Source organism: Pan paniscus, chromosome 9, assembly GCF_029289425.2.
Source record: "Pan paniscus chromosome 9, NHGRI_mPanPan1-v2.0_pri, whole genome shotgun sequence".
NCBI classification, from domain to species: Eukaryota; Metazoa; Chordata; class Mammalia; order Primates; family Hominidae; genus Pan; species Pan paniscus.
Genome location: NC_073258.2, coordinates 72,706,549 through 72,721,819, shown reverse-complemented (window position 1 = coordinate 72,721,819; position 15,271 = coordinate 72,706,549). Strand labels below are relative to the sequence as shown.

General features: G+C 39.1%; 1 protein-coding gene across 1 annotated transcript in view; it reads left to right on the top strand.

Moving 5' to 3' along the window:
- Nucleotides 1-15,271, top strand: part of LOC130540629 (uncharacterized) — a 192,117-nt gene that overhangs the window by 36,751 nt on the left and 140,095 nt on the right. The window lies entirely within an intron of this gene.

The following is a 15,271-nucleotide window of genomic DNA, read 5'->3' as shown; positions in this document are numbered from 1 at the left end:
TGTACCACTCTTATGTGAGGAAGAGTGGGTAGGCAGTGCTCCTGTATTACCAGCCCTTAATGAGACCCTGAGGAAACCACATCATGGAGATCAGCCCTTCTCTCCTGTAAGGAACTCATCCTATGAAAGAGCAATTGGTGGCTGCAAGAGCTGTCTCTGGGACAGCTGTTCATGTCTATATCTGCAGGGTAACCCTCATAGTCATATGCAGTCATATCCATAGTCATATCTGGAGTCAGACTCCAGTTTGACTGAGTGAATGGAGAAACTAAACATTTATTACTGAATAATATTAATAAACCATGTTAATGATAGTAATAATAAACATATTGATGAGTATTAACAGGAATGATGATGATTACTATGATACTAATATCCATAGTTAATAATTTCAATATTGATAATAATACTAACCCTGTGGACTTGGGACCTAAAGAGCAGTTTCCCCTGACAATTATCCCATATTTGGCCACAGGGGGTAATATTGAGTTCCAGAAGGCAAAGATTAACATTCAGAAAAATAGGAAAAACAACCTGCAGGTAGGCATGTGCACACAGGGGGACTCTATGGATAAATACTAAAGTGACTCTTGTTCTGGATCTCCATGCTAACAAACATGCACCAGATTTCAGGAGGTAGGACAGGTGGCTGATGGGGCAAGACTTCTTGAGGACATGGCAGGAGTCAGAAATCATACATGCTGCAGCAGCAGAGCTCATGACAAGCAGTAAACCCCAGCGAAAGGACCTGGCTGCCCTTCTGCCATCTGCTCTCCCATGGCCTCTCTTGACTGGTACATCTAGGCACTGGAATAACCTTCACTGGCTATAGGAGGGCATAATCCTCAGTATTCTCCCACCTGCAAGAAAGACATAAATTAACTGAATACCATGGCTTCTGGGTATCCTTAGTGGGCTTAGCGTATTTTGCATTTGCTTTAACAGGCCGGTTATCCAGGCAGTGACTTTCAGTGCAGCTACAGTCACCTCTGGACACCTGCGGAGACTTTAAAAATTTCCAGAAGGTCAGGAATTTTTGGAGACTTTTCTCATGGCTACGTTGCCTGCAAAGGTGAATCAATAAGCTTCTGAACTGACTTAGAAAATGTTGCAGAGGCTCTTGTGAACAGATAGACCCTCTCCTGCCACTCCAGATAGACGTATCTGGGTCACACACACCTGATTTAACAACATCTCATTATCTCAGGTGGGCAACAGACAGCAATTTAGGACCTTTCCCAGTGTGGAGGAAAGATATTGAGTTGGCTTAGAAAAATGTTAGATAGACTAGATGGGGCAAGAAAGCCCATTCTGGGGCTCAAAAGCCTGCACATAGAGTTGCTGGCACATAAAGGGTATGTATAAATTCTTTCTCAGCACATGAGATCAGGATGTACTTCATCAGAATACCATGCTGGTAAGAAGAGATTCTTGCCTCCAAAGGGACTCAGAATATTTCAGGGAACCTGTATTAGTCCATTTTTACACTGTTGTAAAGACACTACCCCACACTGGGTAATTTACAAAGGGAAGGTGTTTAATTAATTCACAGTTCTGCATCGCTGGGGAGGCCTCAGGAAACTTACAGTCATGGTGGAAGGCAAGACAGAAGCAGGCACTCTTTTCACAAGGTGGAAGGAGAGAGAAGTGAGTGCACAGAAAAAAAAACCTCCTACTTTTAAAACCATCAGATCTCCTAAGAATTCACTCACTATCATGAGGATAGCATGAAGTAAACTTCTTCGACACATGGCGATTACAGGTCCCTCTATCGATGTGTGGGGATAATAATTTGAGATGAGGTTTGGGTGGGGACACAGAGCCAAACCATATTATTCTGCTCCTGGCACCTCCCAAATCTCATGTCTTTTATATATATTTCAAAACCAATCATGCTTTCCCAACAGTCCCCCAAAGTTTTAACTGATTCCAACATAACTCAAAACTCCAAGTCCAAAGTCTTATTTGAGACAAGTCCCTTCTGCCTATCAGCCTATAAAATTTAAAAAAAAAAGTTAGTTACATCCACAATGGGGACCTCATGACCCTGATCAGTACCCTATCCCTACTGTGGCTCAACTGATATCCAAGATTCAAGACAAAGTCCTTTTTACTCTTTCCTCTAATCTCCTCTAGCAGAACGAAGCGGTCTTTTTTGGAGCTGCAAGCTGTGCTGCCTGGGGTTGGGGGAGTGGTAATGCAAGTACTCCTTTAGCTGTCCTGGCTGGTGTCTCAGTAGGTTTTATGGCCACTCACCTCAGTACACTGGCTCTGAGTACAGTACTATTGTGTCTGCCGTAGTGTATGAGATGGAAAATAAGTCTCCATTCTCCAAGACTCTTCTTGAGCATCAAGGCTGCCTGATTGTTGAGATATAGCTACAGACTTTCCTCGCTGAGCCTAGCATGCACATGTTCCTCTGCTGGAAAAAAAACAAAAACAAACCACCAAACAACTTCCCACAAGTGGAATGTTCTGGGACTCAAGGCCATCTAGATTATTTTGTCCCCAGGGTGCTCCCTTGATGTGGTGCGCTTCCTCTTTCCTCAGAGTAGGAGTCCCTGAAATTCAGATTACTGCATATGCTGCTGCTGCTTCTCTGGGTCTAGCTACCCAGTGGGGCTGCCGCACACGAGGCTGGTGCTCAAGAATGTCTGCAACGGATCCAGTGGTGTAATCTGTCCTCAAGTCTCACAGCAGTGTGTATCAGCAGCTGATCAGATGGGGATGGCAGGGGAGTGATGTAGACTCTGAAAGATTCCTTGGTTATAAATAGTCCTAGTGTGTTGTGTATTGGATTTCTCAAATGCCAGTTGTAGTAGTAATGAACTCATCACATGGACAGACTCAGGGCCTCCTGGTTAGCCAGAGTGATGCAAGCAATGGTAACAGTTGTGGTCACTCACAACTTTTCTCCTTCCTGCGTGCTATGTTATTCTACCTGCAGATGCTGTAAAAGACTGTCAGTAGGCCTTCAGCCAGGAGGTGGTGCTTCCAAAAACTGCCAGCTGTGGTGGTAGTGGTGAGATTTGGACTTGCCTTATGTTACCCAGGGGAGGCACTCTGGTGTCTCAGGAAATAGGTGGAGCCATAGAGCTTCTAAAAGTTTCTTCTGTTATTTGTGTTAATCTACCAGGGTAGGTGGTTGAGTAAAGCCAGGTGGGAACTAGGTCAGGTAAGGTGATGCTCTGGCTCTCTATGTGTGGGACAAGCAGTGGCTCCAATGGGAATTGGAAGGCAGTTCTTGGGCCACTGGAGTAATTTTCCAGAGAGAAGTGAAGCTGTCTCTGCCTCTGTACAAGGAGAGTCCATATGAAGAATGGGGAGTAGCAGCTTGGTAGTAAGCCCCATCCAGCTCCCACACACTTGGCAAGGCAGGTCTCACACCCACAGTGTTCCACTGGGAGTAGCTAGCTAAGTTTCAAGAAGTCTGAGCTCAGAACTCAAAACTGACCCATACCATAAGCCTCTCCTATGGAGACAGCAACTGCAACCTTCAGGCCACACCCTTCCTGATCCACCTGCAGAGCAGGGGCCCCCAGCTCCTGTGCTTGCTGCTGCAGCACACTTCCCACTCACCTCTCAGTTCTGGCCTGGGGAGTTTGTCCCCAGTCAAGATTATATCACACATTTCAGTTGGGAGGTTGTCTCAACCTGTGACCACCATCTGAGTTAGTTGGCAGACTTCCAGGAGGTCCTGTCTGAGGTAGAATCAGAAACGGCTTCCCTCCATTCTACCAGAAACTGGGAATGTGCTGGAGATTCAAAGCACATCCCAATGCCACTCATATACTCACCACTCTTCCTTAAATCAGCTCCAGCGCTGAGTAGGGTTAAGGCCTTCCCTCACGGCCTGGATTGATAGGTTTCCCAGTGGAAGTGTATATCTTAGAGTCAGTTTACCCTCCTGCCACACCCTGGAAACTTACAATTTTCTGCCTAGCTTATGATGTAAGCTGCATCCTGCCATTTCTTTCAAATGGTCTGTGGCTTATTTCAATTTTCCTGTTAAATTCCTGTGTTGCTTCTTGAAAGAAAGTTCACAATGTGAGTCTCTACACACCATTTTGTCTTTCCAAGTGCAAGAGGCAGACTAACAATGCCTTCAATCCACCATCTTGGAAAACGAAAGTAACAGTTTTCTTATTTTTAAAAGTTTTGTTAAGATCTGTTGACTCACAAAGAAATAGTACTTGGGTATATTTGAAATTAGTATTTATTCATTTATGTTGATAAGTGAAAATGCAAGATGGTTATCAAGATGGAAGTACTTAATATGTATATTTTAATATTCTTAGATGCAAATAACTTCACTTTCGATATATTTTTATTTTGTCTCAATTTCATTTCAAATTAGGTTTAAGGGGTTCTTGATAATCTGACATGATAAGTGGTGTTGGAATTGGCATTAAAATCCACCATGCTCTACAGCACTTCATCCTTCTTTGGCGGGCACCAGTTTGATCTACTACTTTGCAGACATCTGTTCTGCAAACACCAGACAAATTGAGACAATGACCTTCCACAGGACCCAAACCACCACTTACTGCAGGAAAGAAGATCCAGTGAGATAGTTAGTCCACAAATGGAATGTAAATCCATAAACACTCTTAAGTAACAGAATAAATTTAGTATGAGCATTTTTATGTGGGAGCTCTTGAAATGGTTGCTGCTCGTATGTCAGAGACACATGCAGTTTAAGAAAGGTAGCAGTTCCAATCCTGGTTTGGCCCAACAGCCACTGCATTTTTGGTGGGGAAAAGGGATGTGGGAGGAGATGGTACATCTTCATCTTTTTCTCTGGGTTTTCTGTCAGAAAGGGTTATTGCTTACTCCAGTGGCAAAAAATGCCAGTGTCTTCTGCCAGAGTGGGTTACTGAGGGCCATCGTGGTTCCACCTTGTGGCTGATACAGATAGTCCCTTTCTGCTTTTGTTTCTAGCCAAAAAAGTTGTTTCTGGCATCTCAGGTATGCTGATTTCAGCAGCTGTTTTTTCTATATGGCTATTTTTTTTTTCTTTCACTCTCTCTTTCTCTCTCTCTCTTTTTTTTTTTTTGGCTTCACTGTGTTGCCATAGTTCCTTAAATGGTCCCTTGAACCCTCCCAGGGCTATTTTGGTTTGTACATAACTATCTATATATTTTTTTCTTGGGGGGAGTGTATAGAGCTAAAGGCTGGTATATCTTGCTCCTGCTCCCCGAAAATGATGTTATTCCCCCAAGCTAATATTTCAGGCTTTCAATTTATTCATGCTTTCATCTGTTTAAACATAAGTAGAAATTACTTTTTCTCTCCACATTTAGATTTGATCTATCTACTTTAATTGCTAATAGTGTCTTAGTCATAGAATAGATTAGTTAGAAAAAAGTGTTTTTGACATTATAAATGATTATTTCAATTTGTGTCTAAAAGTGGAAAATACTAGAAAGCTTAACATTTATTATTGTATTCAGACCAGTATTTCCTCCAGATGACCTTTATTACAACACAGATAATTTAATGAAGATCTCTCTAACGGTAAAGTTGATGGCTTTGTGCTATTACAATATCCTTCAAATAAAGTGACGGTCTGGTGGAAAGAACAACTAAAGCAAGGATTAGGAAGAAAACAGTTAATACCTTCATTTTGGTCTCACTCTGCATTAAGAGATTTCATTGTGTTAAGGATTTATTATACATTAAGTAATTTAATGTTCATTTAATAATAAATGGATCCTATTAAATATGATTTTAAAAATTATAATCACATTACTTTTATTCACATCTGTCTACTGATGCCATTCCTAGATAAGAATGGTATAACATTATTTTATTTTTTTTCATTTTGTCACATCTTTACTTACTTAGGTTTATGCTGTATCAAACAATGTATGTGTGGGAGTAATGGATGATTCAGGAATGCATGAGGAGGAGGTTTAAGCTCTTTAACCTTGAACAATTAAAATTAGCAACATAATATTGAAATACATACATAACACTCTAGTGGCACTTTCAAAATAGTGTATATTTCCTCTGTTTATTTGTAGCTTTTAAACCCAGCTAGAAGCATTCTATTTCCTTTAGGCAACATAAGTCTGAAAGTCTGTAGTGAAAACTACAAGTAGTAAATGATGCTAATTCATGTGCTCCCACCTGTGGAAGAATTGAATGTCTTAGATAAAAAAAGATGGTGCAATTGGTGTACAAAGTATCTAGAATACAATTTGGTGGTGGTTTTTTCTGTTTCTATAGCAGAGTAACATATATAATATTCCCCTTTCATCAAGTTATTTAAATATGCCTTTGAACGGGGAGAATTGAAAATAATACTGTGAATCCTGGTAAACATTTAAAAATAATGAGAAGAATATTGCCTTTACAAAGTTAAATTTGTCTGAATACAACCCATATAGCAATTTCATAGCAAAACACTTCCTTCAATCCTATTAAAATCAGAAGGAAAAGAAGAATACCCACGGTCAATGTTGTATTAATATAGTTCTAAAAGTTTTGGACAATGAAATATGTTGTAAGAAGAGAAGTCAGGGGAGACTTGAGCCCATTGTTTTTCCTCTCCTTCTATACCTCCCAAAATACCATTGGAATGTTGTAACATTTTGAAGAATCTATAGCAGTGTCCCAAATCATAGAATAGTATGAATACATCTGAATCTGAGATATCTCCAAAAGATACAAAATAGGTGTGATTAGAATGAAAGAAAGATTTAGGCTTTTGGCCATGACTGCAAGTTAGCTGCTCTCAAATGACTGCTGCTATTGAACAAATACATTTTAGAGGATCTCTTTGAAACATTTCTATTCTTGAAAATGGTTAAGCAAGTTCTTAAAATATCTCCTCTTTCAAACACCAAGATAGTCTGTGAACTGGAGCTTGAGCACTGGGCACTTTGTATTGGCTAGCTGATGGAGGGGGGGTGAGGGTTTCCCAGATCTTCTGGGAAGATCTGCTATTATCAGCAATGCTAATGGTGGTACTACTGACTCTTGGGCCATCAGAAATTCCAGTTCGTTAATCCTGGAACTTCTATATTGAGATAAAGCATTGAGTCAGTTTCACAGAGGAAGTTTGGATAATAGCATTCTCATTTCAGACCATAGAATGATGGCAGATTAAGGAAGAGCAATGAGTTCAGTATTAAAAATGGTCAGGTAAGCAAGACACCATGAATAAAAGTTAATGAAATGAATAGCACATTTAAATCCTTGAAAACTAAATGTATTGAAATTGTCAGTGTGGAGAAATAATTAAGCAGCTGTGTATCGATTGTTTAAAGAAACAATCTACTATTACAAAGATGTAAAAACAGTAGTAAAACAATATAGATGATAGAAAAAATGGGCAGGTCTGGCTGGGCGTGGTGGCTTATGCCTGTAATCGCAGCAGTTTGGGAGGCCGAGGCGGGTGGATCATGAGGTCAGGAGTGCAAGAACAGCATGCCCAAGATGGTGAAAACTTGTCTCTACTAAAAAAAAAGTATATATATATAAATTAGCTGAACATGGTGGTGGGCACCTGTAGTCCCAGCTACTCAGGAGGCTGAGGCAGGAGAATCACTGGAACCCGGGAGGTGGAGGTTGCAGTGAGCCAAGATTGCACCACTGCATTCCAGCTTGGGCAACAGAGTGAGACTCTGTCTCCAAATAAACAAAACAAAACAAAAAGGCAGGTCTGAATAAAAAAAAATTTAAAAATAAATGCAAGTTATTAATGATATATTAGATATAGGTAACAGGGTAATTAGTAAAGAAAAAATGCTTAAATGATATACCCAGAATGTAGCATGGAAACACAAGGTCTAACATTTATTTAATTCAAATATGGGGGGAGAGAAGTGTAAGAGGATTCACCGTTTCAAAAGATTCTCAAAAAGAAATTAGGAAAAAGTATAAATCCATTGATTCAAAGAATGTATTTCTAACAGATGATATAAAAATAAATTCATGTTAGTTAAATTATAAATTATAAAACATTAAAAGCAAACACCAGACCATACAAACATTGAAAAAAGGACAATTTATAATGAAATAATGTTTATCTGATTATTATAGTAAAGCAAAAACTAAAAATGAGTAAACTAGTATCCATAAATGTTGAGAGAAAATAACTGTTAGTATAGAATTGGGTACTCAGTAATGCTGTTTTTCAAGAACAAAAATAACAATATGAAATTGACAGATAAAAACTAAAATTGTTCACTATCAAGAGATCTGCAGCAAATAAAATTTCAAAGGCTATATATCAGGAAGAAAGAATTTAACCCAAAAGCTGATCTCAGAGTCAACTTGGAATTCCATAAATATCACTAAACTGATGATAATAGTAATACTTTCTGACATGGGGGGATTCTGAAAAGAAGTGAAGTTTTACTTTTGTTTAGAATGTAGAAAGTTACAGAAAAATGCTCTTGCCCTGACAAAGAGAATAAGCTGGATAATCTATAGATCATAGATTTCATTTTAAAAGACAGAGCTGAGGTCTCAAAAAAAAGCTAATTAACTTAAATTCAGAGTAATAAAGCCCTACTGAAAAAAGAACGGATCCACAGATGATTTGTGTGTACCTGAGTTGCAGCAGCAGAAGCAGGGGGAAGCTGCCCTTGATGGAGATAAGAAGGAAACAAGTGAACCTCAAGCAAACGTTGAAAGGCTGAATGTGGGCTTGTGATAGTTTAGCATCAGTAGGGGCCCAAACACACTCACTCACTCACTAATGCTTTAATGCTTTTCTTTCTCTTTCTTTCTTTCTTTCTTTCTTTCTTTCTTTCTTTCTTTCTTTCTTTCTTTCTTTCTTTCTTCCCTCCTTTTTTTTTTTTTTTTTTGACGGAGTCTCACTCTGTCACCCAGGCTAGAGTGCAATGGCACGATCTCGGCTCACTGCAACCTCCGCTTCCAGGGTTCAAGCGATTGTCCTGCCTCAGCCTCCCGAGTAGCTGGAACTACAGGCGCGTGCAACCACACCCTGCTAATTTTTTGTATTAGTAGAGACAGGGTTTCACCGTGTTAGCCACTGACCTCGTGATCTCAAAGTGCTGGGATTACAGTGCCTCGGACTCCCAAAGTGCTGGGATTACAGGCGTGAGCCACTGCGCCCGGCCCCACTAATGGTTTTTTCATGACCTATCTTGTGTGCTCCTAGGTAAGATCAGATGGAGAGCAGGAGAACAACCTGAGACACTTTTGAGGGACAGGCATGTAGGAACTGCTGCAATTTGAGGTCAGAGAAAGGTAGAGGTCGCACTGTGAGAATCGGGGAAAATCCTCTGTTACTGGGGAGTGGGTTGGGGAGCTGAGAGAATCCCCCCTTCACTCTCTTTTCTCACAGGTGCATAAGAAGAGAGGCCTGATGAGGTCTGAAGGCAGGGGAGGGCAGGTAGCTGAGAGAAGTAGATTCTCTGGTCTTTCACTGAGTGTGAGGCAGCTACTGCCCGAAGTTGGGCAAGGGATGGGAGCCCTGAGAGATTCTTGAGGTGCAGAGATAGAGGCTTGCTGAGGATGAAAGTGGACAGGAAAGCTAAGAGAAGCTCCAATGCTGACCATGGCACTCTGCAAGAAGAGAAAATCTGTATGTAGAGGTTTCTGAGGGAAAATCGTGAGTTCAGTTTTGGATATATATTACTTTTGAAATCAAGTGTCCAAGTAGATATACCAGTTATGCAGTTGGATAATTTATTATAAGCCTGGAGTTCAAAAGGAGGTCCAAAAGGAGAATTTAAAGGGATGAGACTTGCTGAGCCCCTCCAAAGAGTGTGTGGTGAGGGAGAAGAGAAGAGGACCAGGAACAGAGCTCTGGAGCTCTCCAATAGGAGGTGTGATGCAAAAAGATGAGGAAGAAACAAAGGAAGCCGAAGTGGTAGCTCCAGTGAGACAGGCTGAGAATCAAGTGAATGTGCTGTCCTGGAAGCCAAGTGAAGAAAGTATACTGTGAAGAAGGAAGTGATTATTTGTGTCAAATGCTGCTAATAGGCCAATTAAAGTTGTAGTGAAAAATGATCATTGGATCTAGCAATGTGGAGATTATTCGTAACTTTGACAAAAGTGGTGTCAATATCATGATCGAAAAAGGGGGAGAGAGCCTGATTGGGATATATTTAAGAAACAATGAGAGGAGAGGAATTGAAGACAGAGAGTATGGACAACTATTTTAAGATGTTTTGCTGAAAAGTAGAGCAAAAAATGGGATGACAGCTGGCATCAGAAGAAAAGCAAGGACATTCTTTTTCTTAGATCAGAAAAACAACAGCATATTTGTTTGCTGATGATAATAATTTACTAGCATCAAAATTGATGACACAGTCATGATATAGTGAACTGCAATAGGAAAATCCCCAAGTACACAGTGAAGAGGGAATATAATACACAAATTTAAAAATTATTTGGATCTCTGAAACATCTGTTTTGATATTAACCTTTCATTCCTGCAATAGTTATTTTAAGCATGTTCTCATTTTCTCTTGTTCAGTGTTGCCAGGTTATTATAAAGCATATTAGACTTTTTGAAAAACATTTTTTAAAATACTAGTTTTTTCTCATTTGTTTCATTAATTTATATTTTGTATTTATAATTTTCTCTTTATCTTCTTTAGGGTTATTATGCTGTTTTTTTCCCAAAAGCCCCCAAAATGCATGCTTAGCCCATTAAATTTCAGCCATTTTTGTATCGAAAGTTATGTTACCCATTTCTGTATGGTTACCTGTAATATACCGTGAGCAGCACTTCTTGGTGTCTTTGCTCCTTATTAATTCACTTGTCTGAAGTTCCTTTAACTCTCCTTTCTACTCTTCAGTTTCACTTTGCAAATCATTTTTTATTCATAACCACATAAAACATAATTTATTTTGAAAAGTCATATAATTTTCACTTATTCTAGGATTATAATTTTTCTGTTTGTCTCTTCGAATAAAACCTTCAGATTTGTCAACACTCATTTAGCAGTAGCTCCTATTGATAGGATTCCATCCATCTCTTTTGACCTAGTAAGTGAATATAATAATAGATGCCACAGAAATTCAATCCTGTCAGATCTAACTGCCTGCATATAAATTTCCATGTCCCACAAAGGCATCTCATTGAGGTCACGTTCTGTTGTATCCTTACTTTGTATCTTGAGGTGCTTGGTGGAGCATGGAAATTTACATGTAGGCAGTTTCATCTGACAGGATTGGATTTCAGCAGCATCCATTATTATATCCACTCACTAGGTCAAAAGACATGGATGGAATCTTATCAACAGGAGCTACTGCTAAATGAGTCTCTTTTCTATTTTTCCCTATTATAATCCTAGTGAAGCTGTAAATATTAGGTTCTTGAACCCACAGAACTGATTCTAGGATCTTGTCTGGCCAGGGATATAACCTTCTCATCTGCAGAAACTTATAGTAATCAGCTACCAACTTACCTGGGGATAAGATAATTGAAAAAAGAAGGAGAATAAGGAGAAGCAAATGGAGTCTCATGGCTGAAGGGCCAGCCTCAATGTGGGTTGAGCCTGGAGTCTCTGGGCATCGTGGGTCTGGGCCTTTTTATGATGCTCTCTGAGTCTGTGATTTGTTCTTGGTCAGTAGAGCCTAACAAAAAGAGGATAACTAAATCTCCCACAGGAAACTTCCAGGGACACACAAGTACATAAATGTGTTGATATCTCAATGGATGAGAAAGCAGGTGAATGCTATTTATTTCCCAAAGATTCAGGATGTCTTTATTGTCACCTGCTTTCTTTATTATTTTCGACATGCACATGCAATAATCATTGATCTCACTTTATACATCTATTGTTTGCCAGGCAATATAGTAGGAACTGAAGTAAAATTGTTATACACAAACAGTACATAATTAATGGATATAGTTTGGCAAGTTTGCACATATATATTATCTTGTTACCACACCAATATCCAGGTAATCATATATCCATCACCTCCAAATGTTTCCTACGTCCCTTTGTTGTTGTTGTTGTTGTTGTCAGAACCCCTAAGATCAACCTTCTTAACAAATTGTTAAATACAAAATACCTCATTGTTAACTATAGGTACTGTGTTTTGGAGCTTATCTCTGTAATTGACTCATTTTGTATAGCTTTAACCCTTGAACAATAACTCCCCATATTGCTCTTTCCCCACTCAATAAAACACCAAACTCTTTTAAAGCACATTCTATATAATCCACTTTATGAAGCTTTTCCTAACACTCTTTTATCTGTTCCCCCCCAGTAAAGGGAACTACTAATATAACAATTACCTATTTTGGATTATTGTGTCTTTTACAAACATTCCTTCATGAACCCATTTAACACTTATCTCCCATTATCTTATTATGAAGTAAAATAAAACGACGTGATTTTAAAATGAAATCACAAAAGGGCTTTGTAAAATTACGATGTACTATTGCTTATTTGTAAGAATTCAAGTTACACTAGGGGTTTCTAAAAATCTTTTGTTTTTATTTGTTGCATATTGTAAGCACAGTGTCTTTTCCAGCTCTTTGCTTTGGGAAGAAAAGTTAGAGTTACAATGAACATCGTAGGCTATCTTGTCTAGTCACTTACATTACAGATGAGGAAATGAGCTGAGGGAAAGGAGGAAACTTGCCCAGGATCACCCAGTGATCTAGCGAGGAAGGCGATAGGGACAGCACTAAGGCTTGGTATTCTGAGCCTCATTCTATTTTCTCCTCTTGCCCCTTCTCTCTTTTCTCCTCTCTTCCCCAGCCTTCCAGAAAAACTTTACAGTTCTGCTGCAATGTCTACCGAAGGACATCCAGAGGAGACCTCACTTTTCATTAGACTGCTTTTTTAAGCACTGTCTTGCATTTTCTTCTTCAGTCTTGTTGTATCCCATTTTTGGCTATAAGTAGTGCCTCTGCTGTGCTGTTCTATCCAGTTAGTTTCTTCTATTTTCATTGAGAGAAAATTAAAACAAAAAAACCATTAGTTTATCTAAATTTGGAAGTTTTAAAACTTGATTAGAATTTCCTGGGATATGGATGTAAGACATATATTTTAAAATATTTTTCATTTTCAAAATTAAAAATCAAACCCATATATTTAGCCAGGATGACTACTTGATAACTACTAATCAGATGGGCCTTCAGCAATGCCACAAGGATAAAAATCTTGTAAATCAATTCCCTGGTGTTATGTGCTACTGAGTTAATACAATTTGATATGGTGTCACCTTTAACCAGGCATTATGGAGTCACACAAAGGAACAGCACAACAGAACCATAGGGTGGAATGGATAGGGAAAGCTGGGATGTAAAACCCAGCCTTGACTCTGACATTTACTCCACTGTTGGGAAAAGCACTTCAGTTCCCAGAGCCTTAATATTTTCCTCTATAAAACAGGAAAAATAGAGCCATATTTAAGGTTTTGTCAAATCTTGTTGCTGAGTGATTTTACAGTGTCTGCAGCTATCCTCTCTGCTAATCATAACAAGGCTAACGAACTGTTCTTTTGTTTAGTTAAATATATTTTTGCATTTGCTTACAAATTGTTATTCTTCCCTTCACAGAAAAGGAAACATTTTAAAGGTAATTTATAAAATGTTAAGAGTCTCTTACATATCAACTCTTCACAATGTGATAGAGTAGCTTAACCCCATCTCTAAGAGTATAGTTTCAGATCAGCCCCAAACATATGTGGAGTGTGGGATACAGAATATATTTCAAACACATGCAAAGGCACACACACGCACACACAAACACACACACACAGTATTACCTAAGGCAGAGGTGCAGATGACAATCTTGGATAGACAGCTCAAAACTCTTAGTACTAAAATAATCCTAATAATAATTTTCCTTCCAAAGTCACCACCAACAATCAGATCTCTTAAGGGTTGGTGCCTTAGGTTTTTGAGCCTTGTGTATCTTTTGGCTTTCTTTTTTGGTTGTGTGCTATTTATCTCATAGAAAGAAACCTCTTCTTCATCCTATGCCAGTGCTGTAATGTAGAGGCTTGTTGACGTCTTCCTGGTATGTAGCAATCCAGGTGACTGGCCTCTGGCTTCTTAGGAGCAAGGCCATCACATGCTTTTGTTCTTTGTCTGCTTGTTTCCTTGTAAGGGCCCCACATACAGTGGGCGCTTAACAAAAATTTGATCAACTGAACTCATTTTCCATCTCCGTTCTCTCCACTTCAGTCTTTCCCTTTTACTTCTTCCAGATTAGTTTTCCTACAGCAAAATGGGAATTGTCCAAAAACTGCCCTTCATCTTTATAACTTGAAGGATTCATTTACCATAAGCAGTCCTTTTAAGTTTACTATCACAGACTAGATAGAAAAGTCTGGGTTCACCAAGAATAGGCATGTGTGCCATCATATTTTCTGTTGAAAACTTTGGAAAGTGTCTTTTAGCAAACAATGTAAAGCATAGAATTTGACCATCCCTGACAATGTAAAAGGACCATCCACATTCTCACATGTCCATGGCTACTTTCCCACTCCTTCCCCAACCTTGAAATCCTGAATTCAAAAGAAAATATGAGAAGATAGTTAGCCTCATATAAGGTAACAGGTTGCTTAATCATTCTTGCCTATACACATTCAAGAGCTCCAGAAAATTTTCTGATCTACTTAGGATGTCTGATCATCTTCCTGGGTAAAAGCAGTAAGTCCTACACATAATCACCAAAACCATGTCTGTTCAAGGGGTCTTATACCTGTGATTCATGATTGCATGCTCAATGCAGAAGGGCATGCTCTGTTGCAGGGTCATATCTGCTCATTGTGTTTAAGTTCTAATTTAGAAGACTAGTTGCTGAGGAGGAAGAGGGAAGGATAATATTAGGAAATGGAATCAAACTTAAGGGGAAAAGTCAAGTACAGGGGACCAGCAGTACTGAGGGGCAATAGGTTGAAGATTTCTTAGATTATTGCAATATTTTCAAGGAGACCCCCACGAATCCTTCCTGGCTGACCCCACCAAAACTTTGGCATAGCCTTTATGCCAAATGTCTTAGACTAACTAACTTTTCCTAAAGAAAATAGAGGAGTTATGGAGACCAATATTTAGTAGAATAATGCCTGATTATTTTGCTTTAGAGGTCTAGTAACTGCTAGTAAACATGCCTAATTAATTCACATTTAGAAGTAGAGTAAAGAGGGTTTCAAGCACTTGAAACACCACTGACTTCATTTCATGTGAGAGTTGCTATGGAGAGCTAATGAACTATGAGGCTGCAGGTCTCTCAGCCAATAGGTCTTCTAGATTTCCTATGTGACTCCCTTTTCTGGTCCTAGGCAATTTTGCTTTTGCTTTGAGTATTATAGCACCATA